General features: G+C 37.6%; 1 long non-coding RNA gene across 1 annotated transcript in view; it reads left to right on the plus strand.

Moving 5' to 3' along the window:
- Positions 1-984: 984 nt before the first annotated feature.
- The window catches only part of LOC133222810 (uncharacterized), a 232,252-nt gene continuing 208,953 nt past the window's right edge, over positions 985-24,283 (plus strand). The window contains exon 1 of the long non-coding RNA XR_009728380.1: positions 985-1,015. This is a non-coding gene — a long non-coding RNA (uncharacterized LOC133222810). The remainder of the gene's footprint in view (positions 1,016-24,283) is intronic.

The following is a 24,283-nucleotide window of genomic DNA, read 5'->3' on the forward strand; positions in this document are numbered from 1 at the left end:
GATGCTGTAAATGCTCTGGGGGGAGGACTGGGAGGGTAAAAGAATACCTCCTTCACAGGTTGACCACCCGAGAAGGAGAAAGAATATGTGTAATTGCTAAGCACTTCTATTATATACCTCCCAAAGTATAAAGGTGGTGACCATACTGGGAACATAAACCAGATAAGTTTCATGATCAATAATTCTATTGTGTTACAAGTCATCATCATAAAGTACACTGAGACAAGAACTTTAGCCTAAACCCCACACTTGAAAAACACTAATACAGCAAATACCAGATCTAAGTAAATTACAACATTCTGAAGCTGTGAGATCAAGAGGAACAACTTTGAGAGCCAATAAATCAGCATTGTGATGAGTGACTATTAATCCGGTCAGATCTGTTGTTATCTCAACCCCTTCGTGCCCCACGTTGGGCGCCAAAAAGAACTGTCGTGGTTTAACCCAACCAAACAGCTTGTTCACTTACTCCCAGTGAGTGGTGCCAGGCTGGAAGCAATCGAGGCCCACGTTAGTCCGCCCCCCCCCCCTTCCCCAGGGGTTGCCGCCCCCTTTTCCCGCTCCCAGAGGGGTGGGGAGGAGAATCGAAGGAATGCAACTCCCACGGGCTGAGATAAGAACAGTCTAGCAACTAATGTACAATACGAATCACCACCGCTACCACCAACGACAACAATGATAAGAGAAAATAGCAAAGGAAAGGAGTACAATACCACGCGCCGAACCACCAGTCCGACCCGGCTGACCCCCTCTCCTTCCGGGTACCTCCCAGTTCCCCCCTGGGCATGACGTGCTGTGGTATGGAATACCTCTTTGGTCAGTTTGGGTCAGGTGTCCTGTCTCTGCTTCCTCCCGGCCTCCCCTCCTCCCTGGCAGAGCATGAGGCTCACCAAGTCCTTGGCCAAACCAAAACATCATTTTTATCAGCTTTGTTCCCAGCCCGAAAGTCAAAACACAGCACTGCACCAGCTACCAAGAAGGATAAAAAATGACTGCTGCTGCTAAACCCAGGACAGTTCCATACAAGTACAGCTTGTCATAATTACCATCTATAGTTTGTGAGATACAAAGACTACAATCATCGACAAGTTTCTTACTGTTAGTCCATATGAAACCATGGAGGAATATTTTACATAAGCACTAGAACTGGTCAAATTCAGAATAACTGCTATGAAGTAATCTATTAATGAATTTTTACAGCTCTTCTGAAAGTCAGGAAAGGTATTGAAACATAAGAGTATTAGAAAGTTTTGACTTTGATTTGTTTCAACATTTATATGACACTCTCCTACACTTCCACAAAATTGTTTATGATCTGTATAATGCTGTTTATCACCTGAGTCTCTTCTATGGGACAAACCTACAATTTGCTGTTTCTCTGGGTGTATCCCACAGGTACCAAAGAGCAGACCATAGTGAAATGTGGAAGAAATCCTGGAAGAAATGTTGCCATTAGAAAAGAATGGGGTACTCTCCATGATACCATGAGGTATCATGGGAGCTCTTTAAGTACAAGCTAATCTCTGAATGACAAAAAATGTCAGTTTCTTAGTAATTCATAGAATTATTTAATTTTTCTGTCCACCTAGTTCCATGCAGAATCTAATTACTTCAGTTTCTAACAGCAAAAAATTAGCGAATTTACTAATTTTCCTGCAGAAAAGTGTATTTCCAAGCACTTAACTGCTTGTTGAAAAATATTTTGAAGCCAGTAAGGCTTATGAGCAAATGCATACTCCAGGACTGTGCTTTACTTTCATAAATAAAAAAGGAAGGTCTTCTTTGTATAAATTGCAACAATACTGAAAGCAGGGAGCAACATTTTCTCATTTCAAATTCTTCTGTTATTCAAAGCTATTTATTGGCTTCAATCTGAATGCTTTCACATATAAAACATTATAATTGTAAGATTTTTTGCAGTATTCATAATTCTACACAGGGCCTTGGAAATTGTTTATATTAAAGGTAAATGCTTCTCTCAATTTGCAAGACAGAGAGCTGGATTAAAACCACATCCTATTCATGCCTATCTGCAAACTACCCCAATACACCTTTCTAATTTTTAATAGCTACCATAATAGTTGATGTGTTATATTTTGTTCTTAGCCTCTATTATTTTCAGCTGTAGAGTTGGGCATTGTTATCAGTATTTTTCTTTTTCATTCAACTGCATTATTTGAGTGAGTTTCTTAGTCTGTACCCTTCAATTTGCCACTGAAAGCAAAAAGTATAAATGGGATTTTAAGAAGGGATTAAAGAATTTAGTCTTCCAGACAGCACTGAAGGTTATTTATCACCTTAACTCATGTGAAACTCAAACATCTATAAATCTCTCACCATGTCCCAAAGCACTAATAGTTGCAGTAAGCAAAATTAAAAACCACCCAAACTACCAGAGAACATTTTATTTCAAACTATACTTGATGTAATATCAAATATTGCATCTAATGTGTTTTCCACATCGACAACTAGTTTAACTAAATTGTCACTGAAATCCAAGGACCTTTCAGCATAAAACCTGACACACCAGCCAGTGCCAGGACTGCAAAACTCATTTTATTCAAAATCCTATAGACAGTGCATTGCTATTACAATGTATCTTTGTCTTTTTCTGGACAAAGTAAGAAATGTTTACTACATATAGAGCATAACTGATAGGAAAAAATCATGTTTACCGGTTTGTCAGTGCTTGTCCTGCATGCCTGTTATCTTCTCAAAGTTTTCTATTTTATTTGAAATTCATTATAGGGAGTTACAGGGCAATTATTCTTGCAGGAACTTTACTGCATCACAGTTATTGTGAATATCAAAAACTGCACATTGAAATTAATGTTGTACGTTCAGTGGTGGCTACTCAGCACAAGTCTTTGTTTAACAACATTATTTCCTGCTGAGGAATTTGTTTTCTTTGTGCCTATTCAACACAAGCTGCTGGAAGTAGAACTGGTGAAGAAATTCTGAAAAATAGGGTGCTTAATTGAAATCAGAGCATTTAATAAAACTGGATAATGTTGTCATTTAATTTCAAAAGAAAACCAGAATATAAAGCTCTGAAAAGATGCAAGAAGACAAAATGTTCCATCTTTCAATTTTCAAATCATTCTTTGATTTCTCAAGTCTCCAATTTGTGTAATAGCATAGTAAGAAGTCGAAATTTTAACACACAACAGTTTGATTTTGTAAAGAAGATAAATCTTGTTTAACCTATCTTAAAAAAAATATGTATTTTCCTAACAACAAATTTTAAAATGTTAGGGCTTGTTCATCAGGGGGAAATTAAAAGCCAGAGCAAATTTTTAGTGTCTTCAAGTCTTTGCAAAATTTCTTTTCATATATTTAACCTGTTGCCCTGATACTCATTGAAATATATTATATTAGAGCAGAATTCAAGCAGTGTCTTGGGAAGTGGGTGAAAGGAAAAGAAATACAGTAGAAATGTCAAAGAATTTGAGGAGGAGGAACAAGAGAAACCATTTTTAGAAGCAAAAGCTCGAGTGCGAGGAACTGAGCAAGACTGAAGCATCATACACCACTGTACCTTAGCTTTTATTTTTTGAAGGCAGAACTACCTTGATTTTTGGTATCTCTGCTCAAGTGTCTCCAAATGCTTTCTCCAGGTCCCAAAAAAACATACTTCTCTGTTCAGACACCAGGAGCTTCTTCTTCAATCTAATCCATTAGGCCTCAGTCAAATTTGATGGAAAAAAACAAGCTTTCTGAGTCATCCTAGACAGGTTTAAAAACCAAGAAGGGAAATGAAAGTACACAGACTGGAATGTAAACATGGCTTTTGGAATTGCATAATGGTCTAATAAAAAAATGGAGCTTGAAAGAAAGAAAGACATTTTTTAAAGAGGTCTTAAAGATGATAGGGCTACAGAACTGCTGGACAGGGGTAGAGCAGTTGATGTCATCTACCTGAATTTGTGTAAAGCGTTCAACACTGTCCCATACAACATCCTTGTCTCTAAATTGGAGAGACATCAATTTGATGGATGGACCACTTGGTGGATAAAGAACTGGCTGGATGGCTGCACACAAAGAGTTGTGGTCAATGGCTCAATGTCCAGCTGGAGACCAGTTACGAGGGGTGTCCCTCAGGGATTGGTGTTGGGACCGGTCTTGTTTAACATCCTTGTCGGTGACATGGACAGTGGGATTGAGTGCGCCCTCAGCAAGTTTGCTGATGACACCAAGCTGTGTGGTCCGGTTGATATGCTGGAGGGAAGGAATGCCATCCAGAGGGACCTTGACACACTTGTGAGGAGGGCTGATGCCAACCTCATGCAGTTTAACCATGGCAAGTGCAAGGTCCTACACCTGGGACAGAGCAATCCCAGGCACAGGTACAGGCTGGGCAGAGAAGAGACTCAGAGCAGCCCTATGGAGAAGGACTTGGGGGTACTGGTCAATGAGAAAATGAACATGAGCCGTCAGTGTGTGCTCAAAACCCAGAAAGCCAACTGTACCCTGGGCTGCACCCAAAGGAGTGTGACCAGCAGGTTGAAGGAGGTCATCCTGCCCCTCTGCTCTTCTCTCGTGAGACCTCACTTGGAGTATTGTTTGCAGTTCTGGTGTCCTCAACATAAAAAGGACATGGAACTATTGGAACAAGTCCAGAGGAGGGCCACGAGGATGATCAGGGGACTGAAGCACCTTCCATATGAAGATCGGCTGAGAAAGTTGGGGCTGTTCAGCCTGGGGAAGAGAAGTCTGTGTGGAGACCTCATAGCAGCCTACCTGTATCTGAAGGGGGGCCCATAGGGATGCTGGGGAGGGACTCTTCATTAGGGACTGTAGTGATAGGACAAGGGGTAATGGGTTAAAACTTAAACAGGGGAAGTTTAGATTGGATATAAGGAGGAAATTCTTTCCTGTTAGGGTGGTGAGGCACTGGAATGGGCTGGCCAGGGAGGTTGTGAATGCTCCATCCCTGGCAGTGTTCAAGGTCAGGTTGGATGAGGCCTTGGGTGGTATGGTTTAGTGCGAGGTGTCCCTGCCCATGGCAAGGGGGTTGGAACTTGATGATCTTAAGGTCCTTTCCAACCCTAACTATTCTATGATTCTATGAATACGAAAAAAGTAAAGAATTGAGGCATTCACAGAACATCAGAATTGCGTTGAAAACTGTATTACTAACTTAAACCTAAATTAGCTAATTCTTCTACAAGTTCTTCTGTCAAAGTTATCTCTACTCCTTTGTTTCCCACCATTTTTAAAGCAGGGTATGAAACTTAGCCATATATTTCAAACCTGTACACAGAAATGCAGCAATTAACTCCAGACTTTGATTTCTATAGCCCTGCCAGGGTGCTGTAGGGGCTCCCTGGGGACATCAGGAAGGGCCTGGCAGCTACAAGAGTGCATCCCACCACCCCCACCAGAAGGATAGCAGCTGGGGTACAACCCCATCCCTGGGCATCAGGCACCTTCCTGGCAGAGGGACAGGCCAATGCTGGGCCTGCAGGACTGTGGGGAGCTGGAGACCAGCACCACTGTGGTGTTGCTGGGACAGAGACTGACAGCTCTGGGGAGCTGAAATGGGGTCTTGGGCCCTGGGCAGATGGGTGGTGGTTCCAGAGTGTGGGCAGGGACACAGCACTGTCAGTTTCCTCAGGGGTATGAAATCCCCTGCTAAAGGAAGCCGAACTACAGGATAGCTTAGCTTGGAGACTGCATTACATCTATTCATTTGTGAACATGCTGAATGCCTGCAGTATTACCAGATGCTTTATTATATTTCTCTAGTACCCTTAGACTCCGGTTTCCCTTCATTGCAGAGCCATCTGGCCATCAGTTCCCTTTTCAGCCTCCATATTAATTCTGCCTATGTCCTTGTTCTGGCTCTTTCTCTTTCCCCTTGAAAATCCCTCCTTATGAACCCTGATAAAGAGCTGCATGGAGGAAGCCCTTGGCTATGGACAAGATAATATCTCAGTGTTACATGTTATTTAAAAACACCATTGCATGCTGACAAGTACTAATCTTGGCATCTTACATTTCTTCTCCTAGCAGAATAGAATAACAAAAAGTAGAGATGAAAGAAATCCTGAGAGATTACCTAGTCAACTTTTGCAACTCCAGATGGAATCAGAGACATTCAAACCATCTTAGACATGCAATTTCTTTCCCTAGAGTTTTGGGTTTTTTTCTCTTTCTCATTAATTATGCATTCATCTCCATAATCAAGGTTTCTAGGTGGTAAACATCCTACATGATGAACACATGAAATATCCTAGCTTTTCAGGCTAGAGATCATTAATCACGTACATCTTTATACTTCAGAAGACAGGGACATTATCTGTCCATATGGTTCCACTCTATTCTGAGGTTAAGTGTGTATGGGCTGTGTCATACACAGATTGAAACCTGTACATAGGAGTATAAACAAAGCTGAAGGTTCAAACACAGATGTGAATCTATACAAGCTTTCAATAACAAAAAGCAAAATTTTCACTGAGAGTCTTAGCTTTTACCAAACCCAAATAAAGACCAAATCTTTAACCTGTTGTTTGCATCTCTGTAAGTCTCAGAGAACCAAGCTGTTAACACAAAGCTAGGTAAGTGTTCACTGTAGCAGGTGGGATGCTCAAGAGAGCAGAAGATATCCTTTCAGCTGTCTCCAGTACTTTAATATGTGAAGCACAAGAAGGTTGTCACGAAACAAGCAAGGAGCCTTCCAGAGGAATTCTGAGACACTTGAATAGCAATCATCTAAGGGGGATTTTTGTTTCTTCTACAGTTTCAGATTTAAAGAGAAAAACCTCCATGGGAACTTGGAAGACACTTTGGAAGACTATTTCAAAATGTTCCTGAAGACCTAACAGTGGTAGATTCAGTCTGCTAGCGACCAGGATGTTTTCAGAGTGCAAAGTTACTAAGGTGTTTGTGACTCACTTCGTCATGTCAGGTAACTGCTCACATGTGCCAAGGTACACACCTGTTCAAATGCTTGCAGAATCACAGCTTTAAATTATAAAAATGCAACTTCATATCAGCAAAACTGAATTACATTTTATTATAATTAACTTGAAATTTCTTCCAGCATGGAAGAGAATGCCAGTCCTGCAGTAAAGGCAGGAGTCCCAGACACTTGGGTTTTATCATTAAACAGTATACTGGCTTCCCATGGGATCTCAGTTTAAGATTCATAAATCTTATAAAAAAAGACATCTGAAAGCTTCACTCATTAAATTCATATATATTCCTCCTTTAAAACCTCTTGTGTTTAATGTCTATGAAAAGCCAGATTGAAGTTAGGCAGTTCATGTAACAGGACACTTCCTACACTACAGCTTAACGTGTCTCACCAAATCCTAAAATTTTGTTGCCTATCATCCCTCATTTTTTGCTTAGATGGTAAATTCTTTGACAGGAGCTCATTATTTGCTTTTGCTTATATAGTGTGTAAAAGAGCAGAATTCCAGTCTGTGATAGGATCTTCTCTATGCCAGGAAATGACAAATAATCAAAGTAATATCTGATTTATTGTGGAAATCTCTCTCAAGTGATTTTCTCCATATAATTTTTATTCAGTAGAGCAATGCTCTTTGGCTTCTGAACTGTAGCACACATTTTGTATTCTACCCTAAATATTTTATTCAGTTATTCGTTATTTAATGTTTGTATACATCCCTGAACAGCAAAACATAATGGAAATCCTAAGTATTACTCATAGTCTTTTAGCACATTTTATCTTACTGCTCTAAATTCTGTAAAGACTTGCACACTGCCAAGACACTAAATTTGGTGTTGTCTGTTTCTATATACTATCTGAGCTTAATGGGATGTAGCTAAATCCACAACTGCAAACATTAATATTTTTTCAAAAATCTCAGATAAAAAGTCACATAGGAAAATATCTGGGGACACCATCATATGCAGCCCTCAGACAAAGGTTACTGCTATCTATGAACGAAAGCCCAGTTTGGGGCAGTACAGCGGTGTTACTTTTGGTCAGTCTGATGAGAAGACTGCTGAGATGACTGAAAGGAAGTGAATGAAAAGCCACATGAGGTAAGAAGTGTAAAAACAGAGGAAAAAGTGTAAGTTTGGACATGCTGATAGTTAGCAACGTGAGAACTCAGGAGGAAAAATGCCAAAAAAATGGAGAACCAGAAGAGGGCAACACAGCAACATCAAGGATCAGCACAATTCAAGCAGCAAAAATGATTGACCTCACCCATGTGATCAGCAAGCACTTGTCAGATGTCCCATCAGACTGGTGAGCGTATAATGCTCAGTCTGGTAACATTAATCTTTACCTTCTAGCTCGTTAGTCCTAGCTGTCCACAGTGTGCTTACCAATAAATAGCTGTTCTGTACTCTTCTGCTGTGTAAATTCTGTGCTTTGTGCTCACAGTAAAAAGAGCAAAAGGAGTGGAATCTGCAAAATGGATCAGATAAAGGTTACAATTGTAATTCTTAAAAAAAAAACAACAAAAAATCACCAAACCAAAAAATTAACAAAAAATGTTGTGCTTTAGAATTAGTTTTTTAAAAGGGTGAATTATGGTTGCAGTACCATAAGCCTATTACATCCTGAAGGCATTTTCATACACAAAATACTGCTAGAGGCCTTTATATCCACACTCAAGTGGTTATTATGAAATATATAGTCCCCTGGTGTCTTTGTGCTAGTACACATTCCATATAGAAGCTATGCATAGAAAGTTTCACCTGCAAAAATTATATGAACATAAGCTTGACATATGAATGGCTAAGAAGAAATAGGCTTTTCATACTGGAAAAAGTAACACAGTTGCATCCAGCGTGGCCTGTGCAGTCCTGAGTAGAAGTTTTATAATCTGATTCAGTGGTAATGTCCATATTGCCTTTGACATGCCTAAATTCAGGCTTCAATTTATAAAGACAAGTGATCTGCATCAGCAGTATCCATCCTGTAAGCTGCCTTTGCCCCCAGGCTCAAGACACTAGAACTCACCATACAAGACAATCTCTCTAATGCGCCACCGACAACAGAGCAGCATAAAGTGCACTCCTTGACTAACTCCTGTGCCCTGTCCCATCACAAGAGTCTCCAAACACATCCTTTTAGAGTGAGCTCCATCTCATCTTGATAACATCTGTGCTAATTTAGTTTCAATGAGCTTTCTACCAGCTGCTGGTTTGATAGTAAGTGCTCAGAAGCCCTTCATTACAGAAGACCTCAAGCCTCTTTCTCTGTGCTGATGCCAAGTGCAACAAAAGTCTCAGCTTACTGGCATAGGAAGGCACAGCATGCATTCCAGTTAAGGGGATGTCTATATCAGTGCATTTTACAGGAGACTATAAAAGTGAGAATTACCTTCCTGCCTTCTGTGTAGGGTCACCTGTGAAATCTGCAACACTGACACATAATGTTGAAAAGAGGGCAACCTCTGCTCCCTGGATTCTGGTTATTTCACTCAGACTAATGTGGAAAAGTGCACCACCCTATCACAGAAATAGGCTTCATCATCATCCAGCACATCTTCAATGCCTACACATTTGTCTCAAAGATGATACTGATCATTCCCCAGCTGGTGGTGGTTGCCCCCTAATCCACTGCCCACTGAAGGTGTATATTCAGACTTTCGGTATCACTGCACGGATGCCAACATCCTCAAACTTCCTGGCCTCCCTGCTTTCTGCCTTACCAGTTGAAAGTTTACACCACAGATAGTGTGTCTGCTCCACGCATTGCTGGCCTCCAAACTCACTGACTTTTTAAGAAGGCCCTGAGATTCTGCACAGGGAAGTGATGTACATGCTTAACTGGTTAACTGCGCTGTATTGAATTTCACACTATCACCTAGGTGCCAGCATCTTGACAGAAGAATATAACATTTTGCTCTAAGGTCATAAATTGTCTAGGGACTGCAACAAGTTTGTCTGTCACAGCTGAGGTGTCTAATGCTTCCCTGTTTTTCAGCTGATGAAATCAGTACAATCTGAGATTCCTGGATGGTTGAGCTTCAGCACAGTTTTTGGTCTTTAGGGGTAGAGTGGAAGTTTAAGATGGTTTTCTCCCATCCACACCAGACTGAACCTCTTTTTGTGATCCAATTTATTCCAGTTATAACTCACAGTAAGTACTAAATTTGTCTGCCTTTTTCGTGTTTAGACCTTTATCTAAGCTATGTCACTTGGATAAGCCCACATTGGGCACACAACTTTTCCAACAGATAATGTTCTGAAATGAATTTGATGAATATGAAGGGGAATAAGACAGTCTGATACAAGCTTCTGTAAAATCTCTCTAAATTATGCATAACATATGGATTCAGAAACCACATATTTTTCCCTCCTGATACACAAATGTATAAATCTCTACTCAGAGAGCTAAAAGCAGATCTTTCATCTAACCAAGAGAACAGTTTGCATACCTAATGTACATTGCGAACAATGGATGTAAAACTGGCCACACATAAATATCTAGTATTTACAAAATACCAGCATTTCAACATTGTCTCTGACAGATCTGGCACTTCCAAGCAGTTTTCATATGCTAAAATATCTGGGTTAATACAGTGAGAGAAAAGAACATTCAGGCTGAAAAATCACATTGTCCCATTCTCAGCACCACTGCAAATGTTTACCCTCCCAACATCTCATACACATGCAAACAAATTCAGAATTAAAGTAATGCAAAATGCTTTTTTGTGGAGATGCTTAAATTGCTGCAGATACTCTGAAATACTCTGAAAAGAGTCCAAATACAAAGAGTCCAATACACAAAATGTGCTGGAGAAATGTGGACTGGACTTTTTCAGTAAAACCTACCTCTCTAAGCAACAGAAGCCATATGTAATTAAAATATTTTGTTTATATAATAATCGTTGACAGTATCAATTATGAACCATAATATATAATTGTACAAATCAGTTGACACTAATGTATCTTTACGAGCAAGAATATGTTTTTAAATTATTATCTTCTACAAATTTTACTTTTTATCAAAAATAAAATTCAGTTTCTAACTCACAAACAATTTGATATATTGTGTAAGTCTTCATTTGGAAAGATGTGAAATACATTATACATCCATAATGCATGTCTCATCTATGTTCATTAATGAAATACAGTCAGAAATAAGGCTGAACATAGGAATACTACATAATAAAGAGCAATTAATTTTGTATCTTTCTCACATTTAGAAAGGAAAAAAATTGGAGTCACTTTATGTCTAAACATGGAGTCAAATAGCATCACTGACTTCTGCTTGCAAAAAAATCTATCAGGCTCTTACAAAACAAAATAGTGCTGGTATCAAAGATAACACTTCCAAGGATACCCTAATTATCAGAGTACTCTCTATCATTAGAAATGACAAAAAGTTTAATTAAAAACATTAACCAATTTTGGGGGTTTGACATGATCTCAGTGACTTTAAGATTCTAACTATAAAAATCTCCACACATCTGCCCCAGTTATGTCCACATCAATAGTGCTGTATTGTCACAAAGGGGTTTTCAAACCTTTTGCATTATGAATCCATTTTTTCTGTAGATGACAGTGCTTTTTCTGGAAAGCAATTTGTAGCATGTACCTAAGTGTTTTCCTGAGTAGTGATGAACTGATACAGATGTTCAGGTTTTATGTATTAAAAAAAGGAAGACAGAAAAGCTTTAAGCTCATCTGGACTGACAGAATAATAACAGCCACTAACCTGAATGCTCAAAAATGTGGAGAAAACTCATAATATGTCCCTGAACTTTCAAACTGGTAAAATAAAAGTTGTTCTTTAACATAGCTAGAATTGCAAAACATATTTCTCCCTGAAATATATTAAGGTTCTAAATATTCTGACCAACTGTGATTTACTCTTCAGATATGATGTGCTACAAACCAAGCACTGAAGCAGATAAATATTATACATTATGTGCCTTCTGAACACGTATCTGTTGCCATTCAGCATCACTGTACATGATGGCTGTCCTGTTTCAAGGTGTAGACAGGGAAAAACAGATGCCTCAAATGCTCTGGAAACGCAATGACTGGCTTCTGCTGTCATTGCTGGATGATCCAGCATGTGGCCAGCACCGTTCCTCACAGAAGCAGAAAATTTCCCTCCCACATCCTTTCTCCAGGAGAGAAATAGCAGTAGAGAAGCCTGGCCCCAGCCCTTCCCACAGAATGAGCATCCCAAAGCCTGGCCCCATCCTTCACCTCAGGGCATGACATTCAGTGTTTCTTGTGTGACAGACTAGTCTAGAGTTATCTCCAAGCAGGTGGATCTCTTCCAATGGGCTCGTTTCTGGCCTCTAACTGTGAGTTAGAGACAGGTAGTAGAATTGTTGAAGCTTAACATTAGGAAGGGTGAATAGAGTACCTAAACTGTACAAGAGATAACCCCAAACCAAATCTGTAGTTACTGCAAGAGAGGCATGGCTAAATTTAGTGAAGCTCTATCCACTGACATAATCCTAGAACAAGGCTCTTTGTATATTCAATAAACAGAGTAAATTCCAAAGCTTCCCGTCTTTGTTCAGTTGCTGTCAAGTTTCAAGAGGTTGGTTTGGTTTGTATGGGTTTGTGGTTTGCTTTTTGTTATTGTTGTTGTTGGTTTTTTTTTAATGATGCAGTGCTTGCCTTTTAATCAGCAGTAAAATCTATTTTAATAGTTTCCATCCAATCAGTTTTTTAAATGGGTAAAACAGAAGTCAGGATCGTGTTAAGTGGAATAGTAAGCAGATTTAATGCACTTTATTTGTCAGACCCTACTTCTCAGCACACAAGGTAACCCTGAACTTCCTGTTGAAGCCAGACTTTTCAGGGTGAAACTGATGGAGTTTCAAAGACCCTCCATAGACGTGTCCCTCCTATCTACCATCATATGCAACACCTCTTCATTTGCAAGCCTTAAGGCATTTTGACTGCAACAGTATTTGGTAAGTTTTAAGAAGCCAGCTGGGACTATAGAAATGGAACACATTAATTACTAGCACATTTGCACATGAAATGGCTCTAAGTGTAAGGCTCCAAATGTAAATCACATGCTTTTGACAGACCATCTCCCGTGACTCAAAGCCTTAGGCAGACAATCTTTTATTGTGATATAAAAAAAACATATCACTGGAGAAGAAGGAAGGTCGTTAGATGAAAAAAAACTTCTCTTGTCCTTCGAAAATTATGCACTGACACTTACTTTGCCGCATCATGCAAGAGGAGCTAGAGGAGCACAAAACGACTGCAGCTTTCTTTTTCACTTGGCTCTAAGGATAGTGATATTGGACAGCCCAGAGAAGAAAATAACTGAAGTGACACACTCTCTGGCTTGCTTGTCTGTATAAGTTTTCAGACACAAAATCAGCTGTGACTGTCCTCGAAACTCACAGTATTAGATGGATAAAAACACTAAGACACCATCTGGTGTACTAGAACCAGCAGCAGTTTTCAAGACATTGCAGCAGTAGCAAGAAGGGTAAAAGGCAGCAAAAGGTTCTAAGGGAACACAGCTGGGCCAGCTGACCCAAACTGCTGAAAGCAATATTCCATACAACATAATGTCTTGTTCAGCAGTAAAAGTGAAGTAGTGGAAGAAGGGGAAAAGCAGGTTGATTCTCAAAGGAGGGCACTGCTCACAGACTGGCTAGGCACCACTCTGCTTGTAGAAGGTGGTGAATAATTGCCTCTGCATCACCAGTTGGGTAATCCCCGCTCTTTCCTTCACTTTTTAAACTGTCTTTGTCTCAACTCACGAGTTTCCTGAGCTTTACTCCTCCTAGTCCCTTCCTTGTCCTGGTGGGGCAGGTGAGGGTGGGGTAAGTGAACAAGCACCATGGTCAACCCACCATGCATACTCTTCTAAAAAAACTGTCCTTGCTTGAAGAATGCAATTCTTCCTTGGAAAAGATGTTCCTACTTCACTGCAGTATTTATTCCAAGTACTTTCACCTTTCCCTCTTATTGCACAGAAAAGAAATGTATGAACAATAACAACGTGACACCATTTTAACATGTAATTTGCTTCCAGGCATTACTACATTTTCCTAACTTTTAAAAATCATTTCAGATCTATATCAGTTATGATGAGACATTCATTCCTATAGTGTTAAAAAGCTGACTCCCATTTACAACTTTGGAAAAAAATTGTTGCTGTCACAGAAGTGCTGCAGCAAGGAGAAAATGGCATCACGGGGGCAAAGAAGAAATCGGCATTAGCTGCTTCTTAGTGTTCCACAGGCCACAGCTTCATTAAATAATGCAGCAAATAAGAATCTCTTTTATATGAAACTACTTGTGCTCTGGTTAATATTTATTTTTTTCATTAGAAGTGAAAATAAGATAGGTAATTCGCATGTATTCATACATTTATACAAATCATATTCTATTGATCAAGTGGATCAATAAAAACTATTTAAACATGTTTTATTGTATGTGCAGTTTACTATCTAGTCATCATTTATAACATAAATACCTACCATGATCTAGAATATCATTGATATTTGTTAAACATAATGTTTGCATAACAGAAAACATGGTTAAATTTCTTTTTTTTTTGCAGCAATTTAAAGTAGGAGATTCATAACAACTTCACATTCTGTTTTGCCCCAAGCTTTTCTTTCTCTTTTCGAGTTAGGAAAGTTTCTTCCCGAAAGCTACCTGCTCTTACAAATGCCCCAGCTTTGAGCTGTAAGAATTTTACAGACTATGGACTGTAAAATGAGATAAAGATCACACTGAAAAAAAAAAAAAAAAGCCTTGTAGAAAAAGTCCAGCTATCTCAGACTAAACCAGTTTCCTATGCTTCAGCCAGTTCTTCACGTGCAGAAGACAGAATGCATTGATGTCTGGAGAAAGCTGTCCTGACAAATCTGCACTGTTGATCCAGTTTTGTAAATTTAACTTAGGGGTTTTCCCTGATTCTCACAAGGAAGTCAAGGGATTTTTTATAACACCTCCCACCTCTCCCGCGCTCACCTAAATCAAGGCAAAAAAGAATACTGTCTGTGGCCTGTGAAATCCACACTCTTCCCACTCTTCCCTTTATTGGCTGCATTCCTTTTCATTGCTACCTGATATTATCAGTCATACGAAGTCCTCTGATAGAAACTCTGATATCACACAAGCTTCATCATGCAAGAAAATAGCCAAAAATTTAAGATCACTGGGAATACATAGATAATTAAATGTGTTAATCTGCCTTTCAAAAATAAATCGCAATCAAGCCAGTACTGAACATCCAGTTTTGCAATGAAAATATGTACTTTCCCTGATTAAAAAAAAAATAATTAAAAAAGTCTAAATGCATAGGGGAAAGATTCAGATCTAGGAAAAGGCAGAATTAGGAATGATCACAAGCTTTTATTTTCTTGAAAGAAAATTTAGATTATTTTAGTGGATTTACTGATTTTTCATCTCTGTCCTGAAAATGTGCACATCTTAAATCTATTCTTTCAACCCTTGCTTATGTAAAGATATATCTATGAGCTTCTTTCCTTGAACTCTTAGTGGGATCTATATCATGTTGAGTTTTGTTTTGCTGCTGCTTTTTTTTCCCCGCAATGCAAAATGAGCAATCAGTGGCTGAAAATATAATTAATATTGTTTTGAATTGTGTAATTCTAAAACATGAAAAGCCCATGACAAATTTTTCAATAAGCTTTGTCTGTACAGGAAAAGCATCAATGCTGCCTAAGAAATAAGCCAAATGTAAATAAATTTTCATGGTAATTTGACAAGACTGTTATCAATTTCAATATATAAAGTAATACCATCTACTTCCCTAAAAATTCTTCTAAATGCATCTTATTTTATATCCATAGTATTTACTTACTACATTTTTCTAATGCTTACTGTTTATAGGACTGAGGGGCAAGTACAAAAAAGGGATAGACAAAAATGAGTGTTGATGTTATAAGGATCTTAACCTTCCTATAATGATTTTTTTTAATTATTATTATTTAGCTGTATTTAAAGATGCAGCTCAGACTTCCTTCCTGCTTTGGCCATCTCAATATCAACCACCCACTGTTACATATCTGCATGCCCAGACACAGAACCACTGGAGTGACTGACAGGAGCCCCTACTCTGGAAAACATCGATTTAAGAAAACAGGGAGCTGCAAGGTAGGTGCAGATGGAAAGAAAAGTGTTGAAATAGAGACTGGAAAAATATTCTCGTTTTCACTGTTTGTGATGTTTGAACACATAAATAAATAATCCTTCTGTTACTAGCTAAACCTCTGCAAAGAAAGTAACAATATCCCAAGGTTAAGTCAGCCTACACCCTGCATCAAAAACTGCTTCATCACTGAAAGAAAAGAAGACAGGCCATTGTCACATGAGAATCCCTTCTGAAGGGAGCAGAAGGCCCAATATTCAGCCTGGACCAACTTCTTGGGGAAGTCTGCTGCATCCCTGGGGTCCAGGTTAAACATGTGAAGAGGAAGCTTCCTACCCTGGTATGGCCCTTAGTTTATTACCCATTATTGATTTCAATAAATACATTAGCAAGAAAAGGAGGGCTAAGGAAAATCTCCATCCTTTATTAGAGGTAGAGGGGGAAAAACAGCGACAAAGAATGAGAAAAAGGACGAGGTACTTAATGTTTTCTTTGTCTCAGTCTTTCATAGTAAGATCAGTTGTTCTTCAGGTACCCAGCCCCTTGTGCTGGAATATTGGGATGGGGAGCAGAATGAAGCTCCCATAATCCAAGGGCAAGTGGTCAGCAACCTGCTACACTACTGAGACACACACAAGTCTATGGGGCCTGATGGGATCCACCCAAGGGTACTGAGGGAGCTGGTAGAAATGCTTACTTAAGCAGGCCAATTTTAAGATTCTAAGCAGGTCATAAAAAGCCTCAAATCAATCTCCAGCTTATCATCAGATATTTGTGGTGTTTTTTGTAAGTATGTCTGAAAAACATTTAGTGTTTTGGTAGTCTTATTAGAAACTCAGTGTTTATGATTCCAGCAAAAATTGCAAAACAGGGAAATGGACCTTAGTATCTTACACTGTTCCATCTACATCTTCCACAATTCATAGTCAACTGTATAACTGATTTTCAGCCTGGAATTAGAAGGATTTCCAAACCCTCTTCACCTTGACTTACTTGTTATGGAAGTTAATAGCAAATTTCTCACTGTTTTTAATAGCTGTGGGTTTAATTTCATGCAATCCACTTTAAAAATCCATCCTGCTTTCTGAAGGAGAAGTATCACTTCATGAGAACTGTATTGTAAATAAAATACCAGATATTAAACAAATAATCTAATTTGACATATAATTCATCACTGCTGTGAACATAAATCATTCTGGGCTTTCTTAGTTATTATTTTATTGAATTCTTTACTTTGATCTTAATGACTGAATACTTCTTCCTAGTGAAATCAACAAGAATTCTGGCTGAGTTACTGTTTCAATTACGTCAATTAAGCTTAGGTATTCAACATGTATGTCCCAAAATCCTTTTGAAATATAATTGTAGGGAACTGAGATCTTAAGTTAAAGACAATTTAAACAGTAAAGAAAGTAGTTACCATAACTTTCAAAGAGTGGGAGTCACTGCATGTGAGTATACTCACATTTGGCAAAAAAGGTGCTTCACAGAATTCAGTTTTAATCCACATAGACAATCCAGCATAACATGATAGGCATTTAGTTCCTTCATGCATTCATTTAATTCCTCCTATTGTAAATTTAAACTCTAAAAAATAAATTCAGTTGAGATTCATCTTGTTTTGTCACATTCTAGTGAAACACTGGTAAAGTTCATATATGCTAAATAATCAGGCTTTTTTTGCTTCAGCCTTCTCTTCTTCCCTAAAGATTTTCTTAATCTTTGTTCACATTCTGTACATCCCCAAAGTGCTTTGCTTTACTGCTCCAGCAACTTCACAGGCAAAACTGACAAAGCAGACAATTTAGTGATTTATTTGACAAGAAATGCTTATCTAGGTGGAGTCCATGAGAAACCAAATCCTAGTCCTGAACATCCTTGAAGTGAGAGGAAGTTTGGCAGCTACATTCTCCCATTATGACTTTGGAGAAGATTACCTGGATAAGGGTTGGGAAATGTATTTCCTTTATTTAATTGAATGATTTGTTAGCTTTTCTAGCCTTCTATTCTGAAATTTTACAATACCCAGTCATAAAATCTTATTGGCTTAAAGCATCCTGCAGTATTTCAACAGCATGAAGAATAGTCTTTATGGCACACATGCATTAATGTGTGTATATCTTGATCAAGAACTTTCCTTCTCTCCTTTGATCCCTGCCAAAACAGTGGCTTCAATAGTATAGTACTTGACCTGCTTCTGCCAATTCAAGGCCACAAACAAAATTTGTCCATACTGTGTATGGAATCAAGATGTAGAGATGCCCATGCTGGCAGCATGCAAGGTGATGTCTCACCTGGAAGTTGCTTAGGGTGACCAGCACAGTGTCAGGCTCACCCTATTCTTCCAGTCTGAGGGAAGTACACAGGTAGCAACTGCACCTGACACAAGCCCCTTTGCTCAAGCTCTTCCACTCTGTTTAGCTCATTCTGGTTTGAACAGGAATTTACTGAAGTACTAGAAGCTTATAAAGTCAGACTGTTTTGTGGAGTAAGCAGAAACAAAAGCTGAATTAGCTTACCTCCACATGTCTGATCATTCTCTGAGACAAGAAGTTCTCCTCAAGGAGAGATTTCGGTTTATGTCTTTGCTTTCATTTAGGCGGAATAAGAACTTAACTCTCTTCCCTTTCCCAGGTAGGTACTTTTACTCCCAGTTTACTAGTTTTTCCTTAATGGCTCACTATGATTTTGTTCACGGAAACTTTTTCACCAGAACACACAGACTACTATGAAGCAGTTCTGATCTACAGAGTTTCATCATGGCTTCTAGCATGTAGCCTCAGAAGATTTATACAGGGTAGGTAGAATATGATATGACATAAATATCTACATGAACCATACCAACGAGCCACTCAAAGTGAGAAAATTCACCATAACTCTGAGCACCCAGCACTGGCAAGACCTGTCTTCTGCAGAGACCATTGGGAAAGCCACTGCTCTTTTATTCCTTACGGTTTACACAACAGCTATGGAGCAAAAGCAGGAAAAAAGGCAATTATACATTGTGAGGAAAATTATTTTCAACCTGAAAGGTGAAAATGAAATGCGAAAATACTTTCAAAGAATAAAACACTACTTTTGTGTAAGCAAACAGTTCCTATGTCAAATATCTGCTAGTATAGTAATGCTATTGGGTTTATATTACAATAATTTAAATTAATTATTAGTAAATGTAAAATTGTATCATATTCATACTTTACTAGTTTTAAATGCATGCAGTTTTACATCAAGTAATATATGTTTATCAACATATATAGAATATATATAGAATGCATTTGGATGTATTTCAATATTTAAGACATCAAACCATTTATATGATAAAAGTATTAAAAACACTAAAAATATACTTTTTAGTAGTAAAAAAGTAAAAGCAAAAATTATTTCAATGAAGTATTTCTTTAATGGTTTTTATCACATTTGTTTTAGGTAATACTTTTGGTAAGATGCCATTATTAGCTGAGGTCAGACTTCTAAAACTGTGCTGACGCAACAAATCATTTAATCATGTCATTCCAATTAACAGTAGGAATGCTACTGCACTAGAGGTGTGCGAATTCAGAAAGCAAAACAAAGGAGACCTACGGCAGAAATAGATAGTACCAGGCAGCTGCCTGTGGGGATGCTGAAAGCACTGCTGGAAGCACAGTAATAAGTAAGTCTGCTATGAAAGTATTAAAAAAAGCAAGAAGTTATCGATCCAGCTAAACTTTGTCCTCTCACTCTTCCTATCTGCACACACACACACTCAGTAGGGGCCAGAAAACAGTATCTTATTGTCAACACCTAAGACAGTCTACAATTCAATTTTTCTTTCTGGCATCTGGAATGTATTTCAGATAGCTCACTGACCACTACGGTCTATTCACATATCTATTTAAGTGCAAAACTACTATCAAACTCCAGGAGAGCATCTTTTTCAATAACCTTGGACAGAATTTTTCCAGTTTAAAATTTCCAAATTGAAACTTAGAATTTAAAAATAATATGCAAGCTTGTTATCAGTTTGTTTGAAATCTAACTTATACTCTTTCTTCCTCAAAGAAATGCATCCATTGTTTTTGCATTTTTGTCTCAGATATTTAAGGAAAAACAAAGCAAAGAGATACAAAATTAGGGAGGGGGAAAAAGATAGGAAAAAGAAGGTTAAAGCTTGCTTTGGTTACGCTATTTTCAGTTTTGCTTAACTCATTAGATGACAGTGTGAGAGCATATTGCAGTTCTTCTGAGGTAAAATATGTTCCAGAAATTGGAATTCATCATATTTCACAGGTTGGTGGAGTCCAGCCATTCTGCATTATTTTCAGGAAATCAAGGCTCAGACCTTTTGCAATTTTAATAAAACTCTTGATCTTCTTGTTAACTAGCAGAGGTTAAATATTTTGATTTTCATTAGCAAAAATTAATCTTATTACGTCATGGCCAGTTCAGAGGATAGTCAGATTCTGATGATGTAATTCTGCAGTAAAGGACTATACCGGCAACCTCATAATTGCTATTATTTTTAAATACAAGGTAATATAGTAATAGATATTTATTCCAGAAAATCTGGGGTATTTGGGTATCAGTTTCCCATCCTTTCAATGAGGTTATATTTACACACGAAAAGCTAAAACTTTGCATCAAATGGAAATTCCAATGGAAATTGTCATTTGCAGCAGCTGGAGCTCTGAGAGCAATGCAACATTGTAGCTAAAAGCCAAGATTTGTTTTATTACTGTTAGTTCTATAGTTTCAGTTAACAACCAGCAAAATCAACTTTAAAAAAACAATCGGAAATAGTCCAATAGAATAATACCATTGTTTCTTATTTTCTCATTTTTAGACAACATTTTAAACAACAAATAAAACTACAGCTATCAGAAGTTTGAAGACAGCTGCCTGCCAAACTGTTTATTGACAAAGAACAAACTTCAACCATTCATAAATACTGCGGGGCTTTGGGGATTGTTTTGTTTTATTAGTATGACAGGACAGGTGTGGTGGACCCTGAAACGGACATGTTATGGAATTCATACAGCAAGTTTTCTCCCTAATGTTCTGCCCTTTGGATTAGAAAATACTTTTATAAATATGGTACAGTATTTTACACAGCTTCCAGTGTAAAATAATCTTCTGATTGTGACTGATGAGGAATGCTGGGGTGCTTGACTTACTTTTGTCCTCCTAACTCTGCAAGATTTCGGGTAAGATTTAGATGGACTTTATGTCTGCAGCTGGTACTTAACCAATTTGTATTGTTCTCTCCAGGCAGATGAAGATATAATTGTAACTACTAAAGTGGAACAGAGCAAATAATGTTAGAAAAGAACATCTAGACAAGGGAGCAATAATAAGATATTTGGTCTAGATACTTCTTTTCATCAGAGCAACTAGTGACCCCTTTTGGCTTCAAAAAGCCAACCTAGCAATTTTGTAATACCCCTGGAGGAGTCCTAAAGAAGAAACCTGTATTATTCTGATTAAAATAAGAAGCTGACTACTAATAAGTCAGGACAAATGTAACCAGAATATGCTAAAAGAAAGCCTTGAAACTACTGGTTTCACTGAAAATTAGTTTCACAATATCACTGTATGTATGGAGTTAGGAAGGCCATATTACTCATGAAAAATACAAAAGAGGAAAAGATTTAAGTTACCTATGCTATTAGAACTATCTCACCTGCATTATAGGAGTTAACTAAACTGATGAATTTCCTTTATTCATCTGGTGAAGGACAGCTTCTGATGATAAAACAGATTTTTCACAGGCTAAAAACCCCAAAATAAAATCAGCACCCTTTCTCTAAAATATCTGACTGTCATTGTTACTTTCAGATCTTCCTCCCCAGAGATATTTTAGGGAAACTATCTGGCCCAAAACCAACTCAGCACCAGATGAGTACGTCAGAAAAGGGATGCAGAATACTTCATTTTTACTTCCTCTTTCCAGAATAAACACAGGAACAGACCTTCCCAACACAAAACTGACAGGTCTACCAAGGTGCATGTGCTGCAGCAAGGCCACACTGGCTTTTCCTGGAGTTCACATTCCAGCCACATTCCTGATCATTTCAATGTTCCCTTTCACCAATACACAAGAGCTACACAAATATTTCTGAGTTTGGAAACGGTTTGTTTTTTTTTTTTTTTACAGCACTTTTGATTAAAAGTGTATTAAACTTTTTGACAAAAAACATCTTTTCACTTCCTCAATTTTTTAACAATATTAATTTGCAGAAATAAAATTTTCATTGGCTAACAGTATTAAAACAATAATCACCCACTATGTTCTTTTAATCATCACGTTTCTAATATATTCTGTATATTCTTTGGTATACCATTTAACAGCATTTTTTCAACCTATACAAGTCTACTTATTTTCCCTTCTAATGGTTCCGAGATAATAATTCTCAGGCAGTCTTTTTTTGGATTAACAGTGTTATTTCCTACTCAGAATTGGCAGAATACTTAATGCAATTAATGCCACTTGGAAAATATTAGTTGTCTTCAAACCAGAATTTTGTAAAAAAGTTTGAATTCAGATTTTTTTAAAGATGCTTAAGCATATTGTTTTGTCTATTCAAAATAAAGGGCTTGTAAACCATGATGCAAAAAATCAGAAGGAGAAAGTGTTACAAGTTATCAGTCTCCAAGTTATCCTGATTTGTACTGTTTTAGTGATTTATTCTAATAATGCCAAAGGCTAACAACTTAGATGCCTAAATGTTAAACCCATGCCACAGACTCACTGTGAGTGACTTCCTAATTTCTAAAGTTCATTGCAACATCCTTGTGAACCAATGACATTCCAATACACATTTAGATATTCCTTAAATGATTTTATGGTATCTGCAAAGAATAAGAAACAAACCCCTATTGAAAATTATTGGAAATTAGGTACATAGCATAGACTTCCAAAACTACTCATTGACAGACTTAACTCTGTTCATGCTCACAGCCACAGAAATATAACATTTGGCTACAATTTAACCAATGTTTAATGCCCTTTAACATTCATAGTCCCTTTTTTAAACTAATATTTTTTTTCTTTTTTTATATTTTGTCAGGATAAAAGGTGCTTTAGAGTTGAATTAAGAAGTGAAATGTAAATATAGCAATGTACGGAATACAGCATTTACAGTTAGTAATACTCTGGACTTTCAGAGCAAGCAAATTAAAATAAGTGTTATTTATCTAGAGGGAAAATACAAGGATTTATTAATACAAGTTTTTACAAATCATTTACAAACCAAAGGCAGGAATATTTAAAACCCAGAAATACACAAACAGACCTAAAACTATGGAAATTTCCAAAGCTCTCTGCAGATAAGCATGTATTTTCAGTAGACATATTTTGTCAGTATCTATAGAAACGTACTAAGGGCAGAGTTAACAAAGAATTTCTTTGTAGTTACCAGTACAGAGCCGCTCTGATTAAGTGCATATAAATTTGGAGCACATGACCAGTTTCCACTAATCTTTACTAAAGGCCATGTAAAATTGTGATAACATTAAAGTTTATGTATTATTCTAGACATAACTAGCTTCAGCTACATAAATCTGAGGAAAAACCAAGCTTCCTGCTTCTATAATTCAACAGTCAGATGCACATTAATATTAAGCAGATTTATACACACAAGTTGCTCCATTCTATGTGCATTTAAACACTATGTTAAGACCATTTTCAGGCTCTTTTGACTTGTATGTTAAATCTCAGTTTGTGAAAGAATGAGGACAGGTATGTAATATACCTGTACTACATTTCCAGAGCAGTCAATTTTTTGTGATTATTATTCCCTAGCTATATGCCCCAAACTGTGTGTTCCCTTTCCATCTAAGCTATGACAAGTTGAAACTAGGCATTTTAAAGTTGCAGCTGAAGGACTTTACTCTTTATCAAAACATGTAGCCTTTAGTTTAATTAATGCAGACATTAGAATCATAACAAAGTAGTGTGCAACCTAAATATTCAGTGGGTTTTGCAGAAGATGATCATCTTTGGTTCCTTCCCTTCTCTGCAGTAATACTATACCACAGAAATAGCTGGATAACGCAAGTCTGCTACAGTATATTCAGTACATTCCTTGAATTTGAATATAGAATCTATACAATTCTTTATGAGCAATGGCACTTTTTCCTTCTTGATTAAAAACCAAAAAAAAAAAAACTGTTCAATAAATTGGTTAGTGCAATACGTCATCACTAAAAAATGTAGTAAGAAAAACTTCAGTAAGAAAAAACAGGAATTTTGTACAT

Source organism: Neopsephotus bourkii, unplaced genomic scaffold, assembly GCF_033783945.1.
Source record: "Neopsephotus bourkii isolate Nb327-2 ecotype Australia unplaced genomic scaffold, CSIRO-AGI_Nbou_v1 NB_168, whole genome shotgun sequence".
Taxonomy (NCBI): domain Eukaryota; kingdom Metazoa; phylum Chordata; class Aves; order Psittaciformes; family Psittacidae; genus Neopsephotus; species Neopsephotus bourkii.